This window comes from Asparagus officinalis, chromosome 1, assembly GCF_001876935.1.
Source record: "Asparagus officinalis chromosome 1, Aspof.V1, whole genome shotgun sequence".
NCBI classification, from domain to species: Eukaryota; Viridiplantae; Streptophyta; class Magnoliopsida; order Asparagales; family Asparagaceae; genus Asparagus; species Asparagus officinalis.
The window spans coordinates 3,480,229-3,497,895 of NC_033794.1; positions in this window are offsets into that span (position 1 = coordinate 3,480,229).

Genomic DNA, 17,667 nt, shown 5'->3' on the forward strand with positions numbered 1-17,667 from the left:
AAGCTGAGGGATAGAGATGAGAGAGGAGGAGAGAGGGTGTACGGGGGAGAGAAAAGAAAGATTTCTTTTTTTTTATGGAAGGGGAGAGAAAAAGGAAGTATGAGAGAGAGAATTACGGAAGATTTTGGGGAGTATATGATATGTTTTTTTTTGAATTTTGAAATGAGAGAAAAATGGAAGGATTTATTTTTGGCTGGAGAAAAACATGGGGAGTGATTTAAGGTTGATTGGAAAATTGATTAGGGAGATTATGGTAGGAATTCAAATGAGAGAAAATTAAGGGGAAAAAAGATTATGGGAAATATTTATTTATTCACTTATTCATAATATTTAAAAATAATCCTTATAATAACAATTAACCATATAATAACATTAATAAATAATTAACAGCTAAATATTTATATATTTACATATGTACTAATATACTAAGCTCAGGTTTACATTAATAATAACAAGGTCACTAATAATATTAGCTACCAAAAGATTATATATAAAATCTCATTAAACCATAAATTAATATTTAGCAGAATTAAAAATACAAGACTATATATTTTATTATTTATTTATTTTAAAAACTCAGAAAATTCCAAAAATTAGGAAAAATATTAATAAAATATAATATAACATTTTAAATACTAGAAAAATTGTTTAAATACGTATCGAAAAATTACGGTTGTTACAATGGTGCATCATCCAACTAAAGCTTGCTACATCCTGAAAGACAAGATTCAAGCTTTATTAGACGCAGGAGTGATGACCCTTCAAGCTGAGCAAAAGAAGGTGTCTGCAAATATGGTTTCACTTTAATTTGTAGATTTCACCGAAGTACAAATACAAGATGGTGTACAACCAATTCCTCAAGCGGAGGCGAGGGTGGTGAATTTCGACCCGCATCGGAAGAAAGAGAAGAGAAGAGTCCCTTACACTACCCTAAAGGCGAACTGATGTGGGTTCATCCTGATTTGTTAATGGACAAGAAGTGGACATCGACAAATTCAAAGAAGCCTAGAGCCACACGAAGATCTTGCAATGCTGTTTTAGCCCTTCCAGATGAGGGGGTTGAAACTACGTCACTTAGCAGTTCTGAAGATGAATAGCTAGCTTTCACTGCACAGCCTGCACAGGTATCAGGAACCCGCGAAGGAAAAGAGTATTTGAAGAAATATTCTGAAACGGCAGCTGCACCACCCAGACCAGGGAAAGAAGTAGCGGAGCAACCTCAACCTAAGGAACTTTGTTACAACAAAGCACTCAGAAAAGATGCACCGGAGAGTTCGAAAGATCCTTTTCGGTTTGATGTGCTGGCTCAGTTAGCCAACATCCCAGCAAGGATTACCTTGTTTGAGCTTTTACGTTTATCCCGATCAACGAGAGAAGCTCTCCGTGAAGCATTGGCGGATAACGAAGATTTCCTTACTCATTTTCCACCAAATCCAGCCGGAGCAACGCTGGAAGAAGCTTGTCCTCAATGTTGTCACTCATTTTCCACCAAATCCAGCCGGAGCAACGCTGGAAGAAGCTTGTCCTCAATGTTGTCAAGTTTTTCGAAGAAGAATACCATGCATCACCTTTTCTCAAGAAGACATGCATGTAAGGAACCCAAAACATGATAGACTATTGTACTTCACAGGGTACATCGGCTATATTCGGGTAGATAGAATTCAGGTTGATCCTGGTTCTGCTTTGAGCATCATCCCCTTGCGGTTCATTCATCACCTTAGAATTCCTCTGCATCGTTTATCAACGACGAGAACCACCATATATTACTTCAATGCCTCTAATACTCGTCCCCTTGGCAAAATCAAACTTAAATGTCAGATGGGCGACTTGAGGATGGATGTTACCTGCTATGTCATCGATGCAGAGATATCTTACAACTTGTTACTGGGTCGACCATGGATCCATAACAATTTGATTGTTCCATCCACTCTACACCAATGCATGAAATATGTAGGTGAGAGTGGTGAAGTAAAAATAGTGGTCGCAGAGAAGCAACCTTTCAAGGGGGTAGAGAATTATTTTACTGATTCTATCCAATACCTTGATGGTGAGCCATTTGAGGTACCATTGATCGAAGAACCAAATAGTGGTAATGAAGCCGATATCGAGTCTGAACACGAACATGGTCTTGTTTTTAATGACACAGAACCCGTTGTAATCGGTCTTGAAGATCTGAATGTAAATGATCCTGTCTATGAGGATAGTGGAATTATCTTTAATAATAATGATTTAGCTTACTTCTTGTGTGTGGAATTGAATACTAACATGCTAGGTACAAACACTGATGTGATAGCGGATCCGCTATCCAAGTTATATGCTGAATAAAATTTATACATACCGATTCAGTCGTCCTTTATGACAAATCGACGACAGACCGAATCTTCACAAGCAGTCTTCATAGTACCGGCTAAGGCTAACGGTCAAAAAGACATCATCTTTGGAAAGAGTCCGGTGCAAACCATTTTGGAGGAATCCGAGAAAGAGGAAAGAGATCCACAATTCTCATACTTTACTCCAAGAACCCGAAGGCTCATGAAGAATATAGGTTATGATTTCATTCATAAACGGGGTTTAAATTTCGGCAGAGGGATCCGAACACCAATACGATCTGCGCATGTCCCGAAAGGAAAGCCAGAAGACTATTATCACAAAACTCGTAGTGGATTGGGTTACGAATCTCCACCGTTTATGCTGTGTTTTGGGACTAAAGGAGAGTCAGATGATGATTCTTTCACCTCGTCTTCCAAATCCAATTACTTGGAATCTGATACAAGTACATGAGCTATATTCAAAGTACTCATGGCTAACATGACCTCAGTATCTTTGATAGAGAATCAGGAAGATGATCAATTACTTTTGTTTGATGATCCATTAAGTCGACAGCTTGGTATATAGTGGGAACATCGTTTTGAACAACACGAACCCCCTACTGATGACAAGGTGATTCAGGTGAACATGGGAGATGAGGTTAATCCAAAACCCATATTCATAAGTGATAGTTTATCACCAGAAGAGAAAGAAGATGTTGTTACTCTAGTACGAGAATATATTGATGTCTTCGCTTGGAACTACGAGGATATGCCTGGGCTTGATCCCCAAGTGGCTATGCATTGACTAAATATCAAACCAGACGTCAAACTTGTTAAACAGTAGCAGAGGCGATTTCGGCCCAAAATCATGGAAGCAATTGAAGCTAAAGTCAAAAAACTCATTGAATCAGGATTTATCCGTGAAGAGCAACATCCTGATTGGGTAGCCAACATTGTCCTTATCCTAAAAAAAGAACGAAAAGATTCGAGTGTGCATCGACTTTCGTGACTTGAATTCGGCTTGTCCTAAAGATGATTTTCCATTACCTATCACTGATGTCATCATTGACAATACGTGTGGATTTGAGAGGATGTCCTTTATGGATGGATTCTCAGGATACAACCAAATTAAAATGTATCCTAATGACGAAAAGCATACATCCTTTTGAACACCTTCAGGGATATACTGTTATACAGTAATGCCCTTTGGGTTGAAAAATACGGGCGCTACCTATCAACGCGCTATGACCTCTATCTTCCAAAAGCATCTACGAAAGACTGTGGAATGTTACGTTGATGACTTGGTTGTCAAAAGTCGTGACAAGGGAAACCATTTACACGACTTGAAAACAATGATTGATCTTATGCGGATGCACCAGCTCAAGATGAATCCAACTAAGTCATTTTTAGGAATGGCTAGTGGTAAATTTCTCGGGTTCATGGTCACGGTTAACAGAATTAGTTTGGACCCAGATAAAGTCAAGGCCATCCAAGAGCTACCACCTCCCAGGAACCTTAAGGAGCTTCGAGGCTTACAAGGACGATTGGTGTATATTCGGAGGTTCATTTCTAACTTATCCGGGAAATGCCAACCATTCTCGAAACTAATGAAGAAAGGAGTGTCCTTTACGTGGGATGAGGCTTGTCAGAAAGCGTTCGAGGAGATTAAGCAATATCTCTCCAATCCGCCGATATTAGTCGCACCAAAGGTAGGTAAACCTTTCTTAATATATATTCGGGCTACAGATCATGCATTAGCAGGACTCTTGGCACAAGATGATGAAAATGGTCATGAACAAGCCATCTACTATCTGAGTAGGACATTATCGGGTGCTGAACCCCGTTATCCTCTCATTGAGAAGGAATGCTTAGCGCTGGTCTTCACCGTTCAGAAAATGCAACATTACTTGGTTGGACAAACCATACATGTCATTTCTCAGATTAATCCTATTCGGGTATTCATGACACAACCCAGTGTATTGAACTGGCGACTCGCCAGGTGGGTTTTGTTGCTTTCCCAATATGACATCCACTTCAAACCTCAAAAAGCAGTGAAAGGTCAGGCTATTTGTGACCTTATGGCTAATCATCCTCTAAAAGAAAAGGCCAAATTATACCAGGACATACCTGACAGGACATACGAAGCAAACGTCGTCTCTAGAGAACAAGTATGGCAGTTGTACTTCGATGGTGCAGCAAGGACAAGTTCTACTGGTCGGGTTATAGCTGGAGTGGGGGTTGTCTTTATCTCTCCCTAAAACCAGATACTCCCATGTGCCATTTCTTTAACAGAGCCGTATTCTAACAATGTGGCAGAATACAATGCTTTGTTGGTTGGCTTAGATATAGCCAAACAATTGGGGGTGAAACACTTGGAAGCATACAGTGATTCTCAACTCATTGTTAATCAAATGAAGGGAGAATATGAGGTTAGGAATGAAGACCTCGTTCCTTACCATACCGCAGCAATCGTATTATCCGATTCCTTTGAAGGCTTCTACATCAACCATATACCCCGTCTCAAGAATACCTATGCTGATGCATTGGCATCACTTGCGGCTACCCTAGCTCTACCGGAAGGAACTACCCAGCAAGTCACAGTGACAAGCAGGCAATTATTCAAATCAAAGTATGCACTGCAGATCAATGCAGTTGAAGCAGAACCTTCAACATTCAAACCTAAAGATTGGCGATTTCCGATCATCGATTATGTCTTATACGGCTTATTGCCTAAAGACATCAAAGAAAAAGAATCTATTCGTAGACGAGCACCTAGATTCTACTATGATTCTCAATCCCAGACTTTGTATCGAAAGTCATACGATAGACTTTTGCTTCGCTGTTTGTCAAATAGGGAAGCAAAAGAAGCCCTTAAAAAGGCTCATGGTGGCATCTGCAGAGCTCATCAGCCTGAACCTAAGTTGTGGGATCGACTACGTAGATTGGGTTATTATTGGCCTAATATGGTACAAGATGTTGTTGTTTATGCCAAACGATGCCACACCTGTCAGATACATGCTAATTACATGCATCGACCACCCGTGCATCTTCATCCTTCAACCACTTCATGGCCTTTCGAAACGTGGGGAATGGACATTATTGGTCCAGTGACACCACCCTCTTCCAAAGGACATCGTTTCATTTTGGCGATAACTAATTACTTTTCTTAATGGGCGGACGCAATCCCGTTGAGAGAAGTCAAAATGAGTGATGTTGTTTAATTCTTAAAGCATCATATCGTATATAGATACGGCGTTCCGAGACGTATCATTCATGATAATGGGCCCCAATTCATTAGCCAAGCTTTCACCCGATTCTGTGATAAATTCAGGATCAAGAATTTGGCTTCAACGGCTTATAATTCTGCCGCTAATGGGCTAGCAGAAGCATTTAACAAGACCATCGTCAGAATTCTTACTAAAGTGGTTTCAACGAACAAAAGAGATTGGAATGAGAAATTGGGTCAGAGTTTATGGGCTTATCGCACAACGGTTCGAACATCGACAGGAGCGACACCATATTCCTTGGTATACGGAGGTGAAGCCGTATTACCATTAGGGATCCAAATTCCTTCTTTGCGGATAGCACTCACAATTGGTATGACGACGGAAGAGAGTCATCGCCAACGTCTTGAAGAATTGGAAGCGCTGGATGAAAAGCGGTTATTGGCTCAGCAACATATTGAGCTTTATCAAGCTCGGATTTCCAGAGCATTTGATAAGAAGGTTAAATACCACACATTTAAGGAAGGCGACTTGGTTCTTGCAGCTCGGCACCTGATGATTTTGAACTCCAAGAAGAAAGGAAAGTTTGAGCCAAAGTGGGAAGGGCCATTTGTAGTAGAAACTATCTATTCGAATGGAGCCTATCGTCTTATCACTAAAGATGGCGACAAACTTATGATGCATATCAACGGTAAATTTCTGAAGAAATATTACCCGTAGACTTCATCATTAAATGTACCTTGCTACGAGAGAAGAAGCAAATAAAGGTAATGATTTCTTTATTTCATCTCCTCCAAATTTCCCTCATTAATCCTCTTCAATAGGATAGTGAGACTATTATCGTGTTAATTCTATCTCTGATTGCTGATGGTCTTCTAATAGTAACCTACTATGTGATGTGTTGCTTTCCTAACATCGTCATTTTCCCAAATGACGTTCGTTTTCCAAACTTAGGCCTACCAAGTGATGTGCCTTCGTTTCCAACATCGTCATACTTCTAAAGTCACTAAACGATGTGATTTTCCTAACGTCGTTATTTTCCCAAATGATGTTTGTTTTCCAAACTTAGGCCTACCAAGTGATGTGCCTTCGTCTCCAACATCGTCATACTTCTAAAGTCACAGAACGATGTGATTTTCCTAACGTCGTTATTTTCCCAAATGACGTTTGTTTTCCAAACTTATGCCTACCAAGTGATGTGCCTTCGTCTCCAACATCGTCATACTTCTAAAGTCACTGAACGATGTGATTTTCTTAACATCATCGTTTTCCCAAATGATCTTCGTTTTCCTAACTTAGGCCTACCAAGTGATGTGCCTTTGTTTTCTTCGTCGTTGCTATTCTAAGCCATTGAATAACTTGATCATCCTAACGTTGTCATTTCCCCCTAAATGACGTTCGTTTTCCCAACAAGTCTGCCATGTGTTGAACTTTGTTCTTAATACTTAGTTATATTTTGAACCTCGTTATCACACATTTGATCTGAAGTCTAAAAGAGACTAAAGATAGAAGAGAAATCTTAGCATTAAAGTCTAAGAGAAACTCTTCGACAACTCATCATACTGAGGGGAAAAGTATGGCTAGTCCAACTCAAACGGCAGTTGGTAAAGACCACCCAAGTCCGTTGACAGCTGAGGGTTTGCTAAAAATCCTAAGTTAGAATGCTTCAGTTATGCAAGAGAACAATATGTGGACAAAATATAAATTTTATTCATATATAATTGAAGATACAGAACTTAGAAGACTCGAACTACAATACGAGGTTCAGTTACAAGTTCTTTCAGCTACAATACGAGGTTCAGTTACAAGTTCTTTCAGCTACACTACGAAGTTCAATTACAAGTTCCACGACCTTCGAGATTGCACTACGAACCTCGTCCGTAGCAAACGCGCTGTCTTGTTGTTGAAGTTCCATCTTCTGTTCCTGGGCATGAAGTCTTCCCCATACCCAACATTTAACTTTGGTGCTTGTAGCACACGTTTACCTACTTGGGTAAACTGACTACTAATTAAAACACCACAAGCTCTGAGCATAGGATCAGTACTTCTCCCATCTCCGAAGAACGTGAAGATGGCACTAACATTGTTGCTGACTCCTAAAAGAAGCACTTCACTGAGCCTGTGAAGCTGCCACATAGACCGAAGTCTAGCAAAGGGACTGCATGCTTGGGGGTACATGGCATGTCAAAACAGCAAGCATATTTGAATTTAAGATATCTCTTCCAGATTACATTCAAAAGTCCAACAAGGTGTCCAAACATGTCCTGATTTTAACTCTGGAACACTGAGAAACCCTCAAATGAGTGAGATACTATGAAGACCAAGAGATCAGGGATCGGGTCAGGAGAGTTACCTGAAGCGACAAAGTCATCAACTTTGCCTACCTCACTGGCGACGATTATCGGAGCTTGGAGTCTAATAGGAAGCAAAGGTGGAACTTTTGAAACGGTTCGTTTTCTCCGAATTATTTTGGAAGCAAGGTACAGAAGAGGAAGATGAATCATCTCGAAAAGCAACTACCTATTTATAGGCACAGGAGCCAACCAAGTGGCTGGGATTCGTTACACGAATCCCTAAGCACCGAACCGCTAAAGGGTGCTGTGAACGAAGCGGCGCAATCAATTGCGTTCGTAATTAACGCCAAAGAAAACATGGCTCAAAACGACGCATTTAATACTCAAGACTTAACGTTGACGAAATGAAACAACGGATTCTTGTGGATCAACAGTCTTGGAACTGTTAAAAAATTGCCACGTCGTTCAACGAGATTTATTCTCGTTCCTAAGTCAAAAATAATGGGGGTCGCTGTTTCAAACTGGGCTTAAGTATTGAAACTCGATTGAATTTGGATTCGAATCTCGTCTTCGACGAAGGTCGTTCCCTTAGTTGGACTCAAGTGTTGAGACTTGATTAAATTTGGATTCGAACCTCGTCTTCGACGAAGGTCGTTCCCTTAGTTGGACTCAAGTGTTGAGACTTGATTAAATTTGGATTCGAACCTCGTCTTCGATGAAGTTTGTTCCCTTAGTTGGACTCAAGTGTTGGACTTGGTTGAAAAAGAATCCGAACCTCGTCTTCGACGAAGGTCATTTCTTGAATTATACTCAAGTATTAGATCCGAACCTCGTCTTCGACGAAGGTCGTTACTTTAATTATACTCAAGTGTTGAAATTTGATTGAACTTGGAATCCAAACCTCGTCTTCGACGAAGGTCGTTCCTCTAGCTATATTCGAGTATTGAGATTTGATAAAAATTGGATCCGAACCTCATCTTCGACTAAGGTCGTTCCTTGAATTTTACTCAAATTTTGAGAACTCGATTGAGATCGGATTTGAACCTTGTCTTCCACGAAGGTCATTCCGATAATTGAGTGCAAACACCAAGGATTAATTGAACGAGATTAGGACCTCGTTGTTAGATCCTAGAGGGGGGTGATTAGGGTCTTATGCTAATCTAATCTGATTTTATGCCAATTAAAATTAATTAACAAGTTATCCTAGCAAGTATGAAATACAACAATATATGAGCTAGGATAAAGGCAATATGAACAATGAAATATATCCTAGCAAAGAGATATACTATGAGATATATATGTAAGGATATGAAACTAACACAAGGGTAAATAATATGAAACAAGATAGTGGATGATATAAATAATGAGACAATGGCGATATGAGCAATGAGCACAAATATAAATAAACGCCAAAGCACACTCAAACACAATCAAATGATCACGGAGTTCGGACCTTCCGTCCTACGTCTCCGCTCCCCACTCCCGGGGAGAAATCCACTAACACAATCCGGTTTGGAAGCCGGAACTTCTACACACTCGGTTTTCTAGCTAACCGAAAACTCAACAACTCACTCTTGCGAACCAACTCAACACCCTCACAAGTGTTGGACCTAGCCGTGTCTCCCTCAAGTGCTCGGTTACAACCTTTCCCTAGGTTCGTCAACCGATGCCACTCCTCTTGGGACGATCCCCGACTCTCACCACACACTCCTCTCGGTGTACAAGTGTATTACAAAGTGATCTATACAATTAGGCACAATAACAAGGTGTTTGTTCTCTAATACAAGGTGAGAACACAATGTAGGCTCACACTCAATGTCACACAATCCCATAACCCAATTATATAATGTATGCAAATACAATAAGCTCAATGGTTGTGTGTGTAAACAAAGAGTAAATCAAATCAAACTAAACTCAAATAAATTCTAGCTTAATAAAATGATAATCAAACAATTATATATAAATGTAAAGCTAGATTGAGTTTAGAAACACTTCTCTAAAGATGACAAGAGAGAGGGAGAAGAGTTGAATGCCCAAACACCAAAGAATGATCTCCTCAAGCTCTTGTGAAAGTTTCTTCATAAACAAACTCTTGAAACAAACTTAAAAACTCTTAAACAAACTTGTAAAACTCTTTTTAAAACTATCTTAAACATCCATGAGAAACAATGAAAGTTGAGGGCTTTTTATATCCTCTTAAATCAGCCATAAACTCCCAAAAACCGAAAATATCAAAAACTAGCCGTTACTAGCCGTTATAGGCTGAAAAGACCAAAATACCCCAAATTCCAGCATTCTGGAAATTTGCGTATCTGACATTGTAAAATAAATTAAAAATAGTAAATCAATTCTAAAAATCATGAAATGTTGTGTAAAGGTTCTAGACATGTATATGAACATGTTAGAGAAAGAATTTATGAAAAATAATTTCTCATTTGAGAGAAATAAATGTTTGAACACAGATATACAGTTTCTGAAAATCTGCTGACATACACGATTTTGTAAAATAAATTGGGCATAGTAAATCAACTCCAAAAATAGTAAAATTTTTAGGAAAGTTTCTAAACATGTAGATAAACATTTAAAAGAAAGAATTTCTTAAATATCACTTCCAGTAAATCAACTCTAAAAATAGTAAAATTTTGAGGAAAGTTTCTAAACATGTAGATAAACATGTCAAAGAAAGAATTTCTTGAATATCACTTCCCATTTATGAAAACTCATCTGTTTTGTAAAACATGTACGAACATGTGCACGAACAAAAACATGATTTTGTAAATTTCATTAAACATAACAAATCAATTCCAAACTTGATGAAACTTTGCAAAATGTTTATAAACATGAAAACAAACATGTTACAAAAATAAAATTTTCATTTTCATTTCTCAATTGTGAAAACTCATTATTTTGTAAAAACATGCATGAATATGAATTTGTTAAGAACTTGTTTTTGACAAAAAGAGTTTAAACGCATATTGAAACTTTATGAAATGTCTTCATAAACATTATAACACATGAATATAAAGTAAACATGGTCAATAAAACAATATCACAAAGTTTTCCCAAAATAGCTCATTTTATGAGAAAATCCAATATTGTGTGTGTATATGATATTGAGCTTAGAGTATTAAACACACATAATATAAACCTATACTAAATATACCCAAGCTTGATGAAGGTCTTCAATGAGCATGACTTAGTAAACTATACGGAAGAAGCTTGTGATTGGATCTTTAACTTGAATTGACATTGCTTCACTCCACAATTCCGCCAACCTCCATTTGATATGATCGTTAAGGCTCGATTCCACCCATTCTCCAACAACGTTGTTTGTCTACAATACATAGGAAAATACAAATACTAGACAAACAACATTAGTGGTAAATTATTTGTTAAACATCATCAAAACAAGAAGGCCAACAATCTCCCCCTTTTTGATGATGACAAACAATTTACAAAAAGGATATATGCATGAAAGGAAATGAACATACAATGTATAATATATCATGCATATAAACAAGAAAGAATATACTCACAATATTTCTCCCCCTTTGACAACATCAAAAAGGGGACAAAAGAAATAAGAGAGCGAAAGCTCCCCCTATCAATAAGCACGGGTGAGTATCAAACATAAAAAGATATAGGGATTGCTCCCCCTATCAAAAAGCCATATAGAATATATGCAATGAAGATCATGGCAAAACATATGTGAGCAAGCATACATGAATATGCTAAAAATTTACTCACATACATGAAGATAATGAGAACACACATAAATATGTCAATATGAAATTAGTGTCTCATTAACACAAAAAAAATATAAAAACCATATAAAAGAATAGATTTATGAAATCAAAAGAAGAGGAACATGAGAATCATGCAAAAAGTTTTCAAATGAAAACAATTCAACCAAAAGAAATCATAAATCAAAGTTTATATTAAAAAACAATGTTTGATCAATAAAGAAAAATTTTCTTTACATAACTTGATCAAACCACTCATAGAATACATTATAAAGCACGAATAGATGATCCATTAGCACAAACACATAAATATCATCATATAAGTGAATTATAATGAATTCAAAAGCAACAAATCAAAACACAATTTTTAAGAGAGGCAACAATTATATCAAGCTCTTGAGCTTGTTCCAACCCATATAATCATTTTAGCATCCGGTAAACTTGATTTGGGAATAAACACCCAATAAACCCGAAGGGTTATATAAATACAAACCTCTCATCAAAACAAAACAAATAATCATGAAAACAAAAGATTTTATCAATTATAAATTGTTTTCATATAAAAAGATTTCAAAGCATAATTTTCAAAACCAAGATAAAGAAGGATAAATAAGAATACTAAAATTCTTGGTTTAAAATTTAAATTTGTACGAGAGATTCAAAATGATCCTATAAACACAATGTTCAAACTCAAAAATTGAAAACAAGATGTACTAACTAGAATGATGTTATAGAAAAATAATCTTGATAAAATTTGTATCAATTCATAAAGGATGAAAACATGAAAATCTATGAAAGAGAATCATGAAAAAAATATGAATGATAACTTTTCAAATCCATGGTTAATCAAATCATTTTCTAAAGGTACTACTTCTACGCATGAGGCTTATCTCTTGTCATGAGTTAACTTTAGCAAAGTTAGCAAAGAATCATGAGTCCAATTTAGTTTTTCATTGTTTTCTTAGATCATATTTTCTATTAGAAAATGTATCAAACTTAGAGTTAAAGACTCATGATCGGATTTTCAAATTTACATCTTGCTTTGTAAATCATGAAATCATTTGCATTTCTGTAGGCATGCAATAATTTATCACTAGCACTAAAAGTTCATCATTAGGGTAAATCATTAATAGTTCGAACTCACACAACCTCACTAGGGCTATCGCCTAGTGGTCGTTGCATGAAGCTCTTTAGAACTTGAAGCGGGATTCCTCCAAAGCTTGTCGGATTGCCTCCAGTCTCTTTGATGCGCTTCTATGAATTTGCTTAATGTTAAGCGCTATCAAAAGAAATCAAGGTGTTGTTTAGCCATAAATGAATCAAATGCATTTAATAAAATTCTAACATAAGCTTGTTCATGGAATTAGAGAAACATCTTTTATTCATGTCCTTGCTCTACTTAGATTTCCTCCAATGTGGGCCACATATAAGCCCACAATCAATGATTTCCCATAAATCGATATCTTTAGATTGAAGCAATATTTGAATCTAAAGCACCATTTGAGCAGTAGGGAAAAAACATTTGAATTTTAGGAGGCAATACTCTAGAATGTATAGTTCCTACAACAGATGCATATTCATATCCATATGATGTAAAAATATGCGGCTTTTGCAATGCTCATTCAAAACAAGATTAGCATAAAAAGATACTTGGATCTTTAACTCAAGCGCGATTAGACCTTAACATCAAAGAGCACCAAGCTCTGATTACAATTGTTAGACCCTAGAGGGGGGTATTAGGCGTTCTTATACTAATCTAATCCGGATTTATATGCCAATTAATAATTAACAAGATATCCTTTAGCAAGTATGGAAATACAACAATATATGAGTAGGATTAAAGCAATTGACACATGAAATATATCCTAGCAAAGAGATATACTATGAGATAATATATGTAAGGATATGAAACTACACTTAAGGGTAAAAATATGAAACAAGCATAGTGATGATATAAATAATGAGGACAATGGCGATATGAGCAATGAGCACAAATATAGATACATGCCCCAACGCGCACACTCAAACACAATCAAATGATCACGGAGTCGGAGCCTTTCCGTTCCTACGTCCCACTCCCCGACTCTCGGGTGAGAATCCACTAACACAATCCTGGTTTTGGAAGCCGGGAACTTCTACACACTCGGTATATTCTAGCTAACCGAAAACTCTACAAACTCACTCTTGCAAACCCAATCAACACGCCTCATCAATGTGTTGGACCTAGCCGTGTCTCCCTCGCAAGTGCCTCGGTTGACAACCTTTCCTAGATCTTCGTCAAACGACGGCACAACTGACGCCACTCCTCTTGGGACGATCCCCGACTCTCACCACACACTTCTCTCGGTGTACAAGTGTATTACAAAGTGATCTCACAAGATAGGCTCAATACAAAGTGATTGTTCTCTAAACAAGGAGAGAACTCAATTAGGCTCAACTCAATGTTACTATCTCTCACAACCCCAAATATATTATGAATGCAAATACAATAAGCTCAAGTGGGTGTGTGTAACAATGAGATTAATCAAATCTAAACTCAATATAAAACTAGCTTTAATAAGATGATAATCAAACAAATAAATATAAAGCTAGAAAAGAGTTTAGAAAACTTCTCAATAGATGACAAGAGATGGAGGAAGAATAGTTGATTGCTCAAACTCCAATAGATGATCTCCTCAAGCTCTTGTGGAATTTTCTTCACAAACAAACTCTTGAAACAAACTTAAAAACCCTTCAACAAACTTGTAAAACTCTTTTTAAAACTATCTTAAACATCCATGAGAAACAATGAAAGTTGAGGGCTTTTTATAGCCTCTTAAACCAGCCACAAACCCCCAAAAACCGAAAATATCAAAAACTAGCCGTTACTAGCCGTTATAGGCTAAAAAGACCAAAATACCCCAAATTCCAGCATTCTGGAAATTCTGGAAATTTACGTATCTGGTTTTGTAAAATCAATTACAAATAGTAAATCAACTTCAAAAATTATTAAACTTTGAGAGAAGGTTTTAAACATGTAGAAGAATATGTTAGAGACAGAATTTCTGAAAAATAATTTCTCATTTGAGAGAAATAAATGTTTGAACACAGATATACAGTTTCTAAAAATCTGCTGACATACACGATTTTGTAAAATCAATTGGGCACAGTAAATCAACTCCAAAAATAGTAAAATTTTTAGGGAAGTTTTTAAACATGTAGATAAACATTTAAAAGAAAGAATTTCTTAAATATCAAAACATGCACGGACATGCACGAACGAAAAACATGATTTTGTAAATTCCATTAAACATAACAAATCAATTCCAAACTTGATGAAACTTTGCGAAATGTTTGTAAACATGAAAACAAACATGTTAGAAAAAGAATTTCTCAAATTGAATTTCCATTTGTGAAAACTCATGTATTTTGCAAGTATGTCCAAAACATGAAAACCCAAAACCATGCATGTATATATATAACTATATATATACATAGAAACCAAATACGTTTGTGTATATGATATTGAGCTTAAGGTACTTAACACACATAATATAAAACCTAAACTAGATTACCCAAGCCGATCTTGATCTTCAATAAGCTTGACTTGGTACACTTTGCGGATGAAGCTTGAACTTGATCTTTAACTTGAATTGTATGTTGCTTCACTCCATAATTCCGCCAACCTCCATTTGATATGATCGTTGAAGCTCTATTCCATCCATCCTCCAACTACGTTGTTTGTCTATAATAAATAAGAAAACACAAATACTAGACAAACAACATTAGTGGTAAATTATTTGTTAAACATTATCAAAATAAGAAGGCCAACAATCTCCCCCTTTTTGATGATGACAAACAATTTACAAAAAGAAATATATGCATGAAGGAAATGAATATATAATTTATAATTCACATGCATATAAACAAGAAAGAATATACTCACAATATTTCTCCCCCTTCGACAACATCAAAAAGGGGACAAAAGGATGAAGAGAGCGAAAGCTCCCCCTACAAATAAGCACGGGTGAGTATAAAACAAGTATAGGGATTGCTCCCCCTATCAAAATGCCTTAATGAATATATGCAATGAATGCTAAGGCATACATATGTGAGCAAGCATAGATGGAAAGTATGCTAAACACTCCTCACATACAAAAAGACAATGAAGACACATAAATATATTATTATGAAGATAGTGTCTCATTACACTAATATAAAAACCATGTATAAAATAGATTTATGAAATCAAAAGAAAAAGAGCATGAGAATCATGCAAAATATTTTCAAATGAAAACAAGTCAATCAAATAAAATCATAAATCACAAGTAAATCATACAAGAACATAAAACCAAATCATACAAATTCTCTTCGATCTCTTTGAACTCCTTAATCCGTTGCTTAGTCTCAAGCAATTGATGGTTAAGTTCAAATAAGGAGTCATCCCTTTGCCGCAAGGTTTGCATATCCCGTTCTTCAGCCAAAGGATAAAGAGATCGAGACCGATGATTTTCCCATTGGTTGAAAAGATCTTTAACCTTGGTCAGGTGAAACCAATACGGTAATACAGCAAGGTCAGAGGTTAAACTCTTCATCAAGTCAAAGAAAGGCACCAGCACCTCTTTAACATCTGCAAAATTTCCTCCATGGTCCAAAACTTGAACGGAAGATTCTCTCAGGATGCTGAGGAAGTTCTCTGATATTTTTGATACAACGAAAGTTCTCGTCGAAGATGGAGGAGAAGCATGTGTGCTACTAGAGGACACCGTTGCATGAGTAGCGGCCAAAGAAACTCTAGCTGCTGTGAAGACTGGCGGCGCATGGCATACGGTAGGAGCGTCAGCAGTTGTAGCAACCATTGTAGTAGTGGTAGGAGCAGCTGCGACTGCAGTACTTGGTATGATGCAAGTCTCGGTCGTCATAATGGAACTGGTAGACACAACACTTATATCCATAGTGGCTTCAGCTTCAGCTATGGTGGTTGGAGCTGATTCATCTCCCTCAGCTTCCTCAGGGTCAACAGTCGGCTTATCAGCTGGGCCTGATTCCATAGCTAAACTTGGAGGTACCCTACTTTTAGCAGGGTCATCAAAAGCCGGTCTCACCTCAATACCTACATCGGTAAAGGTAGTGGAATATGTGGAAACAACTAAGCGTGTCAAACAAAGTCGTTAGTATCTTAGAAATCCAGAATGGTAAATGACTATACACCTATCTTACCAGGATCAGCAGGAGTGAGTACTCGGCACCGAACGCAGTCCAGAGCGGAGTCGAGCTAAAGAAATCTCATCATCAAGCTCCGAATCCGTCTCAACACTGAGTGACTCCATCAAAGGAGTCATGGGCGGAGAAACATTACGCCTTGGTTTTTTTGGCGACACGTTTAGACTTGCGCATTCGGCCGATTTCCTTAGACTTTTCCCCCACTTGTCTGGGGCCTCTTCTTCCGCAGTTTGTTCTGAATAAGAAGTATCAGAGGGAAACAAGTCAAAATTAAGACTAGTCAAAGCTGGCATACCGGTAATCCCTTAGTCGGGATGTGGTTCTTCAAGAACTGGGGATTGTCGATGAGAGCCTTCAGCAGTAGACCCACGTGGAGCAGACTCGCAAGGCTCGTCCATGGAGGCAAAATCCTCAAATCCACCAAGATTTGCTCCATCTTTTAGAGTGTCTCCAATATCGGAAGCAGCAGGCATGTGGCTCCCGTACTCGTCAACATGAGGAGATTTATGAGATACACTCTCATTTAGAGCCGCATCTATCTCTTCTTGAGTCTCTTGAGGGCTAGGAGGAGTGGTTTCCTCTACCCTAACACTCTCTTCAGCATGCAGGAACTCTTTAAGCCCTGGTATATGGCTTCACTTAGAAGCATTCCTGGATCTGTATCAGTGTCGGATATAATGCAACCCCGATGAATTTATGTTGAAGTTGGGAATCACTGCGTTTGCCATGCAATGCCACTTGCAATAAGCAAGTGTTGTCCGAAGCTGTGGATTTTTTGGTGGAAGCAAGAAACGAGCACCTGTGCCGCCGGCAATGGTCTAATACTAAGCTCTGGCCCCAATGATTAAGCTACAACCCTCAGATATCAGTTGAGTATTAGGATTACTAACGTACA